Source organism: Mercenaria mercenaria, chromosome 18 (genome assembly GCF_021730395.1).
Source record: "Mercenaria mercenaria strain notata chromosome 18, MADL_Memer_1, whole genome shotgun sequence".
In the NCBI taxonomy this organism is placed as follows: domain Eukaryota; kingdom Metazoa; phylum Mollusca; class Bivalvia; order Venerida; family Veneridae; genus Mercenaria; species Mercenaria mercenaria.
Genome location: NC_069378.1, coordinates 11105842 through 11122308, shown reverse-complemented (window position 1 = coordinate 11122308; position 16467 = coordinate 11105842).

Sequence of the window (16467 nt, the reverse complement as noted above, 5' to 3'; positions counted from 1 at the left end):
TAGTGCCTGCGAAATAAAAATAGTATAACGTTTGAGATTCAGTATAGAAATTATAAACAAAATCAGAATTCTTATCGGCTTTTACAGAGTTTTCGCTTCCATAAATATTCATCAGAATCAGATTAATGCATAATAGAATAAATCACAGCTATATGAACATAAGACTGTATTATTTTACTGTTATTATATGTATTACAAGATTGCTATATGATATAATTGACTGATAGATAGATTTAGCACTACTGGAAATATATATAATTCGAGTACTTAATTTTAATTATCATGTTTACGGAGCTTACAGTCGAACAAATAATTGTCAAAACTATTCTAAGTCTAAATGTGAACGATGGACTGATATGATATATCTTTTAACTTGACATCTTTTAACTTAAAATGGAGTTTAGTATTACAGTAATATTGCTTTTAAAATAAAATAGCATATAGCAGGTAAGTATATACATGTATAAGTGTGTAATGTGTTTCTGATTAATAGCGAAGTGTTAAGTATAGTAGCTGTCAGCATGATCATACCATAAAACTTCTGTAAACACAGCAGGTATCTGCGCCTGTATAAGGATCAGTTATGAAAAGAAAAACTTTATGATGAAAAGAAAAGAAAGAAAATGAACTAGATTTTTAAATAAATCATCATATTTCTATACTAAAAATCTATCCTATAACGTTGACTTTTTCGGAATTTTTTTATGAATACTTTTGATCACAGAAATGCGAATTTACATAACTGCATGGAGTGTGCGCTATCCATACTGATATACAACCAGATGTTCTGTTGCGCAACATATTATACTTAATTAACTAAGCAAATGCAAATGAGATAGCGGTCAGATAAACCTAAAAAATGGTGTCTTAAATTGTCATTTCTTTCTGTACTGTTACATACTGTAAATACATGCTGCAAGTAAAATTCCACAATGTCAGACTGCCTTAGTCCATTTCATAGCTTGCACTCAAAAATAAACTTTCATTTAATAACCAGGTTATAATCTCCGCACCGAAAGAAAGCCTAGAAGCAAAATGTTATTGTAACACTAAATGTTACAAATCGAGTTTTAAAAGCTGTTGATGAATCAAAATTATCTTATCTGGATATCTTTAATTCATAATTTGAATGTTTTCAATTAAAATTTCATTCACATATCACTGCTGAAAATGATTTTTATGATTTTAATTTATATGGCTATATTTACATCATAGCCATGTTTTAATGGGGTTGGTTATAGATTCTGTTCATATTTGAGGTGATCATGACAATATTTTATCCATTAAAATTCTTGCATTAAATATACGGACTCCCATTTCGTCCTTCCTATTCTTTTATGGATGATAATGACAACACTGTTTATTGGTGAGCATTCTCGCATACCAGAGCTCTACCATGGTTCTCCGGTTCATCTCGGGTACCATGTCGAACATCTGATGAATCAGAATGATTGGTGATAAGATACGTTATGTTACCTTACGGGTAGATAAGGGCAGTAAACTCGCATATCTAATTTGTCTTATCAACGGTAAATACAGGGTATTGTCCCTTGATGAAAGAAGACTTTAGTTTGACATGTGTATGCGAACTTCCTGTATGTTTAGACAAAATGTTGAACGAAATCATTCAAGATATTTCATTAAAACTTCTATTTATGGAACATTCTACAATTATCAAAATTAATGAAATACAATGTCTTTTTCCGTACAGAGGTCTACTATGCAAAAATTAAACGGACGTTTATTTTTTTAAAGAATGTTTAATTATTTTTTCACAATAATAGTTTGTACTGCTTTTTTTCTTATCTTATTGCTAGGAAATAACAAGTTTAGGAATCGTATGGACGAACACAAATTAAAACCAAACTGTTTTTATAGGAATCGCCGTTATCTTCAAATCCAAGTTTCAAGTTTGATTGGCGGGAAATACATGTACATTGTTGTAAATTTAAATCATAGTGCTTTTCAAATAGATACAAGATCACAAAAAATAGAAAACTAGTAAACTTCCTTTGAACTGTAAATACTCATGCCGGGTGTCATTTAAACTTTCCACATGCCGATATATATAGTCAGATAACTGTTTGCATTAAGATTGTCAACAACCTACACTATTTTGCAATTATGCGAAATAAAACGTTTTTCTTTTACATTGTCGCACGACTGATACAAAGAATTATCAAAATGTAGACTAAACATCAAGGCGCAACAATATTTTACTTGCATTTATATATAAAAATGAATAGTTCCGTCGGCTGAAGTGACGTGATCAGTTGAGAATAAACCCAATGTCATAGTTCTTCCTTGCTAAATAAAATAGACATGTCGGCTGCAAAGCTACTAAATGCTGGTTATAATTCTGATGTCTGCATCTATTGAAAAGTGATATTTCAACTTGGTTTTATTTTTAATTCAGATACCAGTCACTGAGTTAAAAATAAAAGCACGAAACCCGGTTAAAACATCGAGGATAACACAAAACAATAGTAATTTACTGTGAAAGTTGACATATACAAAGTAAATTGAACAGAGCATAAGTAATAAAAATGAAAAATAAATAAATAAATAAAAAACACGAAAAAAGCGTTGTACAAAATAACTAATAACTGTTACTCATAGCCACAAATTTAAAACAACTGAAAAGACCGTGATGGGCGGAAAACATTTTAGCGTTAGACATACTGTTTCTTTTCCTTATTAGTATTTAAATTAATCTAAAGAAGAGCGGGATTAAGTTATGAATATCAACTACCTATTTTGAAAAATAGCAATTATTTGAATGTCAGAGAAAAGTACGTGCCGCTCTTATGCAATATAGATCTACCAACTTTGGTCTAATATTTGTTACCCAATAAAAATACATTTAAGATTTCTTTATTATTGACTTTTAAGGAATTCAGGAACAATAACATTTCAGCAGGAATGGTAAATTGTTTTGTCAAGCAACATCCTATCGCTTCATTATCTTTATCACTCAGTTCTGACTCCGCAGTCTCCGCCTCGTTTTGAAGGCGAGAAATCCCGAGAACGCTAAATTCGCCGAATGTGAAACTGGTCTATTGAGATGATATCATTTTGAGAATGTTTACATAAAGGTTGAGATGAAAATTCGTGAGGATAAATGAATTAATAAATATTTATAAAACACACAAGCTGGTAATTTAATCTGATCATGGTTTTAATTTGCATGATCTGGATTGCTGTTCATAAATCAAATACCAGTCTTTTGGAACAGTTCAAGGTACTGTTACGAATAAATAGGAATATCTGATTTCTGATTTAGAAAATAAAATCACACCATGAACAGTATAATTACGACCGTGTTGATATCTTTGCTTATGACACCATGGATATCATGTGCTCCTACACTAGACAACGAACACAGCGATCAATTAAAAGGACAAGCATTGGTTGACATTGGAGACAGGCTTAACAAACCTCTGTTAAAATTGGTCGGCAAAACACTGCTTCACGTAGAAAATGAAATAAAAAAGATAATTCTGAATATGACGGAAACATCATCGCTGGCCGTACAAGAAGTTTTGACAGAAATATGCAGCCTTCACCCCTGCTCTGACTGGAGTGACTGGTCAAACTGTGACGCTAACAGGTCAGGAGAATTCGGAGGACAGAATCGTAGCAGAAATTGCGGATTAAATACGACTTACTGTGAACGTCACAATATACCAACTGTAGAATACGATACTAGAGTTTGTGAAGGCAAATGTCCAAGCCATTATGTCGTCACCAAACACGGTTTCTGTTTGAAGCTCTACAACAATGACAAGAAACAGAGAGATGGTGCTGAAACTGTGTGTCAAACAGATGGTGGACATCTTGTTAATATTGATTCTATTATCAAAGTGCAAGACGTGAACGAAACAATTCTTGACCACAAGTATTCTGGTAATCGTCTCTGGATTGACGGACGTAGATCGGAGCAAGCTGGTCGGTGGAAGTACGGTTATCCATCAGCTGATCCTTCGTTTACCTTCTGGGGAGATAATGATCCTGATAACGGAGTGAAAGACCTTTGTATAATGTACAATAGGGAATCATCCACTGGATATTCGTGGCGTTGGTTTGACTTGGACTGTGGTTTCAAATATGAGTTCATCTGCGAATTTCTATGATGTAGCACAATAATGACAAAATAACTGTATACACTATATAGTTTGCAATACTACTATTGCAAAGATCTGGTGTAAAACAAAGTGATTACGAATATTTGTTTGTTTTCTTGCTACATGTATATTGAAATACGTTTCAACGTTGGGAAAGCACGTGTAGTATGTTGACGAGTGAAATAAGTATTTTTTTCGTTAAATATATAAACTAGTTTAAAAGAATGTATAGCTTGCTATAAATAGGCGCATATTATATTCTCAGAATTGAGTACATCAAGATCATTATTGAAGTTCATTAATAATCAATGACAAAACAGGTAAAAAATACTATTAGTGTTCACTCTCGATGAAAACGTTTTAGGATAATAGCAGCTTATTTCTATAGTTTGTGCTGCTACAATTGAAGAAGATGAATCGACAAAGGTTTCATAAAATTTGGTAGTTCATAATGTAAGATCCTGACGCAGTCGTACTCTTGAGGACCCGGACTATTGTCGGATCATTATTATTTAAATTTAAGGGCTCTCCCCTTGATTTTGCTATAGGCTCTGTGGAATTATAGCCGGGTACACTTTTTGGCGGTTTATCGCGGTAAGCATAATATTCATTTAAGTAAACCGAGATGATGAATTATAAGAATGATTTGAAACAGCTTATGAAAATGTAACATATATTTACATATTTATCAAAGGTAGCTTTAGTAAATAAATCAATAAGAAATCAATGCGAGAATCATTATTTATTATTTTCTACTTGATTAAATGATGTAGTATATCACTATTCAAATAAAATAATTTTATTTGAATAGTGATCTACTATATCATTTAATTCAGTATTCAGCATGTATATGCTTTGTTTTCTGTTTTCAATCAAGTTGAGTTTTATGTATCTGATAAATGTAAATTTTTTGATAATTTAGTATCATCTATGTTAAATTGCTTCTCAGACATTTTGGAGTGAAACTGAAGGTAAAGATTTAAAATTAGTTCAAATGAAATTTTGTAGGTAATGTTGGTAGCAAATTTTTCCACAAATTAATTTTGATTGATGTTGAACTTGAAAGATTTTCCACTTTAGTAACGAGAAAATAAATATAATAATATTACGGATCAAACTTAAAAAAAAGAAAACTTAATGAAAAATCTACAGTTTGATATATAAAATGTTAATAAACGGCCTAAATAGTAATATAACATGTAATAGTTCAAATTGGCTATCAAATTAGATCAATTTTAGATAACTAAGGCATGTCTGACATTTCACGAAATCAAGAAAAGCAAAATTATTAAAGAAAGAAGTTTTAGGACGTGGCTTTCCTTGTTGGATAGTCTCAAACCTGGTATGCTAAGTTACTACCTTAAGTAAATTCAAACATTCATTTCAGCTTGAGCATACATTGACAATCACGTTACAGATAATTCTTCTTTCATCACACAAACAAGAAATCAAACGAGGAAAATATTTTATATACCATGAAACGAAATAATGTGTAAATTTAAGAGTATTAGACAATTTAACTTAATAAACTGAAATATTTGAAAGTCATGTTTACCATACGTGTCCGAATTGAATTAATTAGACAATCACAAAAAATATTTATTTACACCTGTCAAAATATATCTTGCAAATGGTCTGCGTAAAGAACTGGATTAACGAATTAAAATAATCAGTTATTCTACAATTTTAAACATGAGATATGTTGACTGAATAGATTAAAAGTTAAATGGCCTCTTTCTAAAATGAAGCATTTTGCTCTAAGAACCAGTACTGCTTGTATCTGATGTATTATCACTTCATAATATTTATGTACATTTCTTGTAGGCTAGAGGCGATGTAGCATTGCATTAATGTTGAATAAATGTCGTTGTTGTGTTTTGTTGCTGCTGTATATATATATTTATTATACCTCATATAAATGTCCAATGCAAATTTCCCATTAGTTTAACTTGAATAATATATCATATATCATATTTCCCAGTAATTTTATATCACATTCGCAAAATCGTTATTTTGAATTTTTGCGCAGCTGATATGACCCATAATTTCGTATCACATGCGCATCAGCGTTATTTTGTTTTTCTGCGCATGTGATATTATTTTTTTTCCATATTGAGAGATTGATACACTCTCATTGATTAAAAGACAAAGTTGATATATTTTCAGACGAGGTGCTTATATAATTATACGTTAGGGTTAAATCACCCTTTACCGGTGCTCTTGCCTGTGCAAACATGGCCGAATTTTCATTTTATGCTACGTGCAAAATATTTCGAAAACAATTTTTCATCAAATATTGAATCGAAACTACCATGATAATAAGTTTGGAAATGATTTAACTAAGAAAATGGGTGCTCACACTTTTATGTTTCGTTCAGAGAAAAAAAGTTATAGCCGTTTTTCGAATGCTTCTTATTGACGCAATGTTGAAATATTAGAATAAATATAGGGGTCAGCGATATGTAACGTCACGACTTAATCTATCAAAAAAGTCTCATTACACAGCAAAGCCGCCACAAGTTATGAGTGCTAACAAGTAAAGATTCTTTGCTTTTAAATGTTATATAAATTATTGTGGTGATTTTCCAGTAAATAATTTGACCCTTATAATCTTTCGGTTTAATCTGGCGCCTCGGTCAATATTCATATATCTCGCGGTGAACATTTTTCATATCACCCTCTCAGGAGTGTAATATTCATATAATATAAATAATTAAACTGAACAAGTGTTTGTGGCTGGAAGCGAACATATGTTTGACTCTGTCTCACTTGTCGTTTCAAGTTAAAAGCTAAAATATAAGATAAAACGCATCAGAAAACATTCCGATAGCAGTGTATTTATCGTCATCCGGCTATATTTGTCCACCTTTTCTGAGACGAATCACACATCGACTTGGCGTTGCAGCCACCGCTTCCGTAAAAGCTATGGCAAGTGTATTGATTGCAACAAATGGAAGATTTTCTCTTATCATGTATAAACATACTAGTAATACAACTGTAAATGTAATCAGATCGGAAACATTAGCCATTCTGCGTAACTCATAAAGTATTTTTAGGATGATTATATAAATTTAGCGTTAGTTTACACATGTTTAAATTCAGCTATGCATAAATAGTTACAATTTACCAATTTACAATTAATATATTGTTGAGAAAAAACAGGATCCAAAAGCAGTATAATATAGCTTATCTGCCTCTTGAAGTTTCAAATATTACAAAATGTATGGTCCTTGTATGTATATCATGTGCTATGTATTACATAATTTGCGAACGACGCTCTCATATGGATGGGACCAACAGACATATGCAAGACCGTATAACGTTCCCTCCAGATAACACTCAATGGCGAGTGTTATACATATGCAAAATATGCATAAAAGCTGCTCAGGAGCGTTATCCGTATCGTTCTTCCACATAAAGCTCCACAGTAACGTTAAACTTATGACATGTAAGTACCATTTTGAGTTATTTGACAAACGTCCCTAACTAGATCACGGTCAACATTTTATTGAAGTTATGCAAACTATAACCCCACAGTGATCATTTGTAATGTTAAATGTTTACGGGAGTCATTTTGTTTAAATGAACTTGTTTCTTTTTTCTTCAACTTTTTTAAATAACATGTAAAATTGTTGTTCTACGTCGTCAAAGATATGACCGTTAGGAGCCATGGTAAACTTTCCTTGTATGTACATAAGGGCTCTTCAAAAATAACATAGACTTTTTCTCTAGCTTTTTTATACTTTAATAAAGCAAAACAAGAAATACACCATCATGTTTTGCAATTTATCTACTAACTGTACTGAAAATCTGACATGAATATGACCATGCCTTCAGAAGTTACACCTGTTCGAAAACAATCACTTACACGGACCCGGCGCAAAAAGTCTAGAAAGTGAACTCTAAGTCCTTGAAATAAACAAAAATGATTTTACAAATGTGAAATTTATGATAAATTTGTTAATATCAATATCAGAAGTTGTAATTCAATCACAAGGAATGACAACTGTTACCATAGGCCAGTACTTATAGCAGAGATATCTGTTAGACTTCCCTTGCAATTATACAATAAAGAGAACATGAAAACGGTTTAAGACACAATAGCATACTTTTTTGCATAACAAACATTTAGAATCTATTAATATTCCTTCACATATATGGGTTTAACCATAGTAAATGTTACTGCTAAAATTTTCTGACTGTTGTTAAGAAATAGGATCAATAAGTGGTGTGAAAACGAAAATGTTTATATAGATTCATAGTATGAGTTTCGTGATAATCGATCTACAGCTGTCGTATTTTTCTGTTACATTCAATAATCCATAAGATATTATCTAAACAGGCTAAATTATGGTGTATATTCATTGACTACCAAAGGACATTTGACACTGTTATAAGGGACGCACTCTGGGTGAAATAAGTTAATTCTGGAATAAGCTGTAAAATGTTAAATATGATAAAGGGTATATACCGGTATAGGGCTGTGAAATGTTGCCCCAAATTGTCTTTAAGTATATCTATGTCAGAGTTTTTGATGTTACATTTGGTCTAAAGCAAGGCTAACCATTATCTCCTCTGCTATTTATATAATCATCAATGCTATTGTAGACAACTTAGACATCAATGATATGACAGATAAGGATCTTGAGTTACCATCAATGTACCTTATTATTTTGTTTGCTGATGATACTGTATTGTTTACAACTGATCCAAATAGTCTTCAATTAATAAAATTTACGAGTACTCTTCGAAATTGGGACTTAAAATTAATGTTTATGAAACGAAAACGTCAAAGAAACTGAATATCATTTTTATGCTGTACTAAATACTCGCAAATCCGTACGTACTAGGTAATGGCAGTTTTATATACATACATGTGTATTTTATTTTCTATTAGACAACGGGAACATAAAAATGAACAGACCTGGTCATGGTAGTTTTAAATACATATTTTTATTTTATTTTTTATTTGTCACAGGGAACAGAAGAATGACCTTAATAGGCAACGGCAGCAATATTATAAATATACACGTCATACAAATAAGAAGTGACAACTGTTTTAGGAGTTGTTAAATAATAGGCTCAGAATTACACCCCTTTGATTTGATTTGTGTTCACCATTTGCTCTGTAAATGAACTGGTTTTAAAAATATAATTTGTAATGCTAAAATGTCATTACCCGAGAGAAGATATGACCTTAAACATTCCGGACTTTTTCGTAACTGTAAAACAGGTATTCTAATAGTTTTAAATAATTACAGGATGATTATTCTGCCAGCTTTTGTTGTACCTGTTATACAGCTACCATTCAATTAAGAAGTAATAAGTTCCCAAACGTGGTTTATCGTAAAATAACCCGAATTTTGAGTTCTTATGCGTAAGAATATATCATGAAGGCCGTTCACACTTGGGAACTTATTATTTCGATTCTAAAACGACATACTAGTATCAAAAGTGTTAGAAGAAAATTGTAACTACTTTTTCCACCGTGCTACGCACCTGGATCGGATGACGTCATTGCACGCGAGTGTTTATTGCAGAATAACCCGAGATAGATTTTGCTCTACATGTAAATAGATTATTTGCTGGTCGTGTTAGAGTAGTAATTTACAGTAAAGCTAATGCGCCGGCCTTGTTGGTACCTGTTATATTAGATACTGCTTCAAGGATTATTCACGGTAAGTTAATTGCGCTTTCTTTATATGTACCTGTAATAAAGGTACTTTTATTGATGACTTGAAAATGAAGAAATGTGTGCCTACCTGAGCTGTACATGTAATTGAGGTAGAATGCGTTTAGTATCTACGCGCTTTAATTCATCTGTGTTTATCAGTTTTCAATAAAATTGATATGTAGTCGGTATTTACATCTGTAATATACGTACTGTTTAATGATTAATTACAGTGAACTTATTTGTGCCTACCCTGTTTGTACTTGTAATATAGGTATTTTCATTCCATAAAAATGATAGAATATGTGCCGGACCGATCTGTACCTGTAATTGAGGTGCAATGCGCTTTATTTGCTATGCGTCTTTAAGTAGGTCTTGTTTACTTAATTATTGAGGTTATTTGCATGAATTTTAATCAATCTGATAGGTAACTGGCTATTGTCAGGCAATGCCTGAGCTTGTAAAGTACAAATTATACTTATATACAGATAATGATTTACAGGACTGTTATGAAAATTATTGTATCTCAGTATTTTAGAATTGAATCAATAAAACTTGTATATATTTTGCAGCTGCAATGTCATTATGCCTCCAAAAAAGACAGAAAAAGAGAACCGTCCGACTCTCAGTCAAAAGCTAAAAAAGCAAAAAAAAAAAAACAAAACAAAAAAACGGACACCTAAGAATTATTTGTGTGATTTTTGGCCTTCATTTTCTTACAAAAAGACACTGGAAAGTATATATACTGTTACGTTTCAACTTAAGAAATAGAAAAGCGTTTATGGCGGCAGTTTAGGCGAATTGGAATAATTTTAACAATCTTTGTATATGGTCAACCAAGGTTCGTTTAAGCGAAATAATTAAAAGATCGAGCAGACTGGAAGGAAAATATGTTCAAACAATTTTGTTGAGCTAAAAACATACAATTCAAAATTTTAAGTATAAATGATATAAAATATGAGCGCAATTGTGCACGGATTTCTTTTGCTAGATTAAACTAATCATTGATTGAATCATTGATTATCAAGGACTATACGTACGTCGCACGCTATTTTGCACAAATGCGTAACGTTATTTTGACGTCAGTTTGACGTACAAATTACTAATTGAGAAAATAAATAGCAAAAAATGCGTTGAGATAAATCTGCATATTCTTTGATGGTATCGTAATTTACAGTTATTGCTTTGAACACATTGTTATTGTTATTTATCTTTTTTGTTATTTATGTTTTTATCATTAATTATTACCGCCCGTTTCTTCAAATTAAATATATATGCATTTTAAACTGCAATTAATTTTATCATGCTGTACCGTGTTGATCGCAAACATAAATATCAACTTCCGGACGTTAACAAACCTAGCATCAACAGTGATCAGGATGATTATAACCGACAAAGAGGCAGTGCTGTCGCACGAAAATATTTGAAAAAAAAAAAATAGTTTCATTAAACCGTAAAGCAGTTAATTTTAGAACTTTTATGCATTTAAGAATATAACAGGTCCTGTGGATTTAAAACTTTTTTCATGCTAAATTCAGTTTTGTACTCTGACTTTTGTTTAAAACAACACCAAAAATTTAATTCTAACACGACCAACAAATAACCCTACAAACAGAAGAAACTCAGACAACGGTTATTTTGCGATAATACTGTGCGTGCAGTGACGTCATCCGATCCAGGTGCGTAGCACGGTCGTTAAACGTAGTTACCTTTTTTTCTAACACTGTTAATACTAGTATGTCTTGTTAGAATCGAAATAACAAATTCGCAAGTGTGATTTATCATAGGATAACCCGATTTTTTCTTTCTTATGCGAAACAATATATCACTCAGTATGAACTGTGCCATGAGAAAACCAGCATAGTGCGTTTGCGACCAGCATGAATCCAGACCAGCCTGCACCTCCGCTCAGTCTGGTCGGGATCCATACTCTTCGCTTTCAAAGCCTATTGGAATTAGAGAAACTGTTAGCGAACAGAATGGATCCTGATGCGCAGGCTGGTCTGGATTCATGCTGGTTGCAACCGCACTATGTTTGTTTTTCTCGTGGCGCGGCTCTTATATTCTTATGCATAAGAAATCAAAAGACGTGTTATCTTACGTTAAACAACGATTGGGAAGTTATTATTTCATAAAGAAATTATTTAGGCCCTATAACCAGTTCTCAACCAGCTTAAGTACCGTTTAAATAACACCTTTTTTATTCACATCATGTGCGACACTACAAATGAAAAATGTTTCGTGCTCAAAATGAAATAAAATGTTAAAAAAAAGTTTAATAATCTCAGTGCTTTGGGCAAACTTACATAGATCTATAGACATAGTGTGCACTATCATAATAAATAAATAAATAACGGCGTTATCGATTAAATTTTGTTTATTGTCTTTATTAAGGACCGAGTATTATAAGCAGGAAAAAAACATAGTTCGGTATCTAAGTTTGATGATTTCTTTATATCTATTCAAAATACGTGTAAAGCATCAAAATGTCAAATCAGCTTTTTATATTTTATATTTGTGCGGAAAACCTTGAAACTTCACATCCGATATTAGTCACAGTTCTGCATCTGGCGTTCACGTTTCTGTTCAAGTGGCCGTTTTTTTTTTCTTTTGGCGGTACCACTCTCGCCTCTCCGCAATGCTCAGACAAGGGTGGGGTGGGGGATGTGGGGAGGGTGTATCACACTTCATTTGTGTAAATATCAATAAGATAGAGTAATCATTGACAAAATTCATAACATTTGAATATCTACTACGTACAGACACTGACCGACATAATCTCTAGTAAGACAGACAGATAAACAGACATGCTGAAGGAACAAATCTTTCAGGCTGACTAAATGAATGATCAAGTAAATAATTACCAACTGGTCATGAATTCGTGCATACTTATCGGCTATTCGACTGCCAAAAGACACGCGGATGGATTGAATGGTCGATTGAATGTTGCGTTTCATTATTTGTTATGTATATTCATTTATATCTATTATTATTACCGCAGTAAATAATACACAATTTGCACATTTATTCGGGAAAAATAGAGCGAAAAAAAACGAAACACTAAAAATTGGACGGCTATAGTTAAAATTCGGACACTAAGCTGTGTACGAACTTTTTCGAATTTTACATTAGCAAACGAAATATACAACAATGGAATGATATATAAAGATAAGTATGTCAAAACATACATTAATCTAGGTTATATGCTTATGAAAGAAATTTAATATACAATTTAGCTGCTTCAGGTCCTTTTTGATACAGTTTCTAGTTTTTCACTCCGTTAAAGACCTATATCCAAAAAGACATTTATGAATATGCTTTAAGAAAGCGAAAAAGAAAAAAGGGTGTTGGTAAGTTTGCAGTGGAATACAAGTCAACTGAAGATAAGTACCCTCATATTGCCGCATTTCAGAAAGCGATCCGCAGAATAAACACCGTACTTTCATTTTTGGGGTAATAAAAAATTAAAAAGAAAAAAAAAAACAATAATGAAAGGTATCCTCTTTTTTTGTTCCCGGGATTACTCGCAAATGCGCTAAAATGAAAAAAAAAACAACAACAAAAAACTCCATGTATTAGAGATCTTTACGGCTGCGCTACACTGCGGAAGCGTATTTTTGACCCGGAATTACTGCTGTATAACATCAAAAAAAAAAAGAAAAAAAAAAAAAAAAAAAAAAACAACCCCAGCAAAACGACCTACGCGAGGGAGCAGTTATTGTGTGACTATGTGAGTGAGGGACTGCGGACGAAGCAGACTTCTTTTCATTTGAAATTATCAATTAAGACACCATGACTGTGCCTAATGATTTTTATTCTTTTTGTGTGCTCATTAGAACATAAAAGTATATTTCCCCCTCTTTGATTTATTATATTAGAAAAGTATCCAAGAGTGACTGTTCTACTTTTGAAAGCTGTATAATTATGATACATACATGCATATGCGTTTATGATATGATAAAATCATGTTAATTCGACTCCGAGCAAAACTGCAAAATTGTCCTAACTAAGTGTAGATAAAAGTATTACTTTTATTCATTTAAACTCCGTAGGCTAACTGATCGCCTTAATTTTATCACGGTATTACAATTCCTCGAATGTAATGCATTCATATAGACCTGTAACACTGGTAAACGGGAAACGGAACATTTGATTAGTTCATAGATGGTAGGTCTGTATGAATATGTAATATAAATTCGTTGAGAAAGTAATTTAAAAATACTTCCATTTTCGTGGCACATCAAATAAAATGACGCTTGCCATGCAATTTTCTCTTTCTTTATAGGTCCAGTACAATTTTCTTACAGAACATTTTTTTTTTTTTTTTTTTTTTGGGGGGGGGGGGGGGGGGGGGGGGACTGGACCTTAGATTTAAATGTAAAAGTGATTTGTTCAAATTATCATTATGGTGGCATATTTCTGCATATGATAATCAGATAAGTTTCGCGAAAATGTATCGAGTTTTCAAGGAAAACATAAACAATTTCGCAAAAACATATAAGCTTTTCGCGAAAACATAAAAGTTTTTTTCGAAAGGAACTGCAAATATTAAGTGGATGAAGTTGTGTTAGTGCCCATTTCTGCATAAGAAAACCAGATAAGTTTTGCGAAAATGGACCAAATTTTCATGAAAAACGGTAAAGTTTTCGCGAAAATAAAATATTTTCGCGAAAACATTTTATTTTCACGAAAACTTTACCGTTTTTCATGAACGTTTAGTCCATTTTCGCGAAACTTATCTGGTTTCCCTATGCAGTAGTGGGCACTAACGCAATCTTTTTCCATTTAATATTTGCAGTTCTTTTTGTGAAAAGCTTTTATGTTTTCGCGAAAATATTTCTGTTTTTCGTGAAATGTCGGTACATTTTCGCGAAACATCTGGTTATCGTATGCAGAAATATGCCACCATATATCATAGATTAGACGTTCATACTTTAAGTTTACTTCTAGGTACAATGTTCAGAATAAATTATTTCGAAGATACTGACAATATAGAAGACAGATAATAAATATCTATAATATGCGTCACAAATTTGTAAAATGAACCAAATACTTTAAAGTTATTTAATGGAAATCGAGCTAACAAAATTATCAAAAACGTTGCGTTTTTATGTACAGCAAAGTGAAATTATACGACGTAACGTTATGCAATCTAATATTTGCAGCTTTACTGTAAACGATGTAATTTTTTCACATAATGATGGTTCATGAAAGTTTTATACTAACAAGATAAGTCAGATATCTTTAGAAAGTTCATACAATGCACTTTTAGCCATCTATAAAGATCAATGCCAACTTTCAATAATAACTCGCATAAAATGGGGAAACTCACTTTTGAAATGGACTTTTTGACGTAACATTTTTAGTATGTAATTTTTTAAAATATACCGTAGTCGTTTAATACTTGTTAATGATTATTGATTTAAACATGTACATACTTGTTAATGTATGCATTTTATGAAAGTATAAGTTTTGGTATTTTTTCCGATAAATTATTACGGTATAATTGAATAAATTCGCACCAGGATGACGAGCGTAACGCTTGTAGGAAAAGCCGTCAAGGTTTTGTTTAAGCAAATAAATACGGAAATGACGTGAAATAAACGCATTGAATGATGCGCGGCAAAATTCAATGTCGTCTGCTGGTTATTTTGTCCAGATATCTTTAAAATTGACAGATTTATCGTAAAAAACCGACTGCCGTACTAACATCTTGTTACGCGTAACGTTACATTTTTCGTCATTTTTGTTGATGATAATTCGATTTTTTATGTATTTTACGATTATAAATTCTCTAAAAATTAAACGGGGAAAATTGTAATTAAAATTTTTTAATCACTGTAGTAAAAACATACACGGACGTCAGTTACTCATAATTTAAATAGCTGCATACACATCAACATGTATCTCGAAATCGCCTATGTGTAAAATAGCGTGCGACGTACGTATACAGAACAATATATACATGAAAATAGTTGTTTTAAGAGTAAGATAAGTGGCATTAATTAGTGTTCATTTTTCTTATTAATAATTGAATTATACAAATAGACACAAACTAAACATACTTGCTTTTTCAGTATAAAATGAATATATGCACTTACTAAAGTTTCTATTAGGTCACGGAATGTGTTGGAAGTATGCTGTCAATTTACTGGACTGAAAGATATAGTTCTGATATCAACAAATTGAAGCGTTGTATATCATTTCATAAACTTTGTAGATGCCGACATTTGAAGAAGGTAACCGTAATGCCTGAACATTTTAAAATTGATTGCGAACTGTAAATAAGCATCTATATACGCATTGGTACGATTCTTTTGTTTAAGATTTTCATTGACCTATAAATATTTCTTTTCTTTCAATAACTTAACATTGTGTGTCAAAAAGTAAAAACAGTGATTCACAGTTATTTTCAATACTTTAGATTAATGATTTATGGTTACCATATTACCCTCGCAGGTAGTGTAGTCAGTACAATCATCGATAGATTATTGAAAATATTTTAATTTAGTGTTTGGTGTCAAAAGATATTCATACGAAATGTAGATAATTTAAAATACTAAAGATTAAGAGAGCAAAGCCATTGAAACTTATAGTATTTGTAAACTATTTGCCCTTACGAAATAATTGAATGAGCTTACAAATTGTAGGTCAACGTCCATTTATGCAATG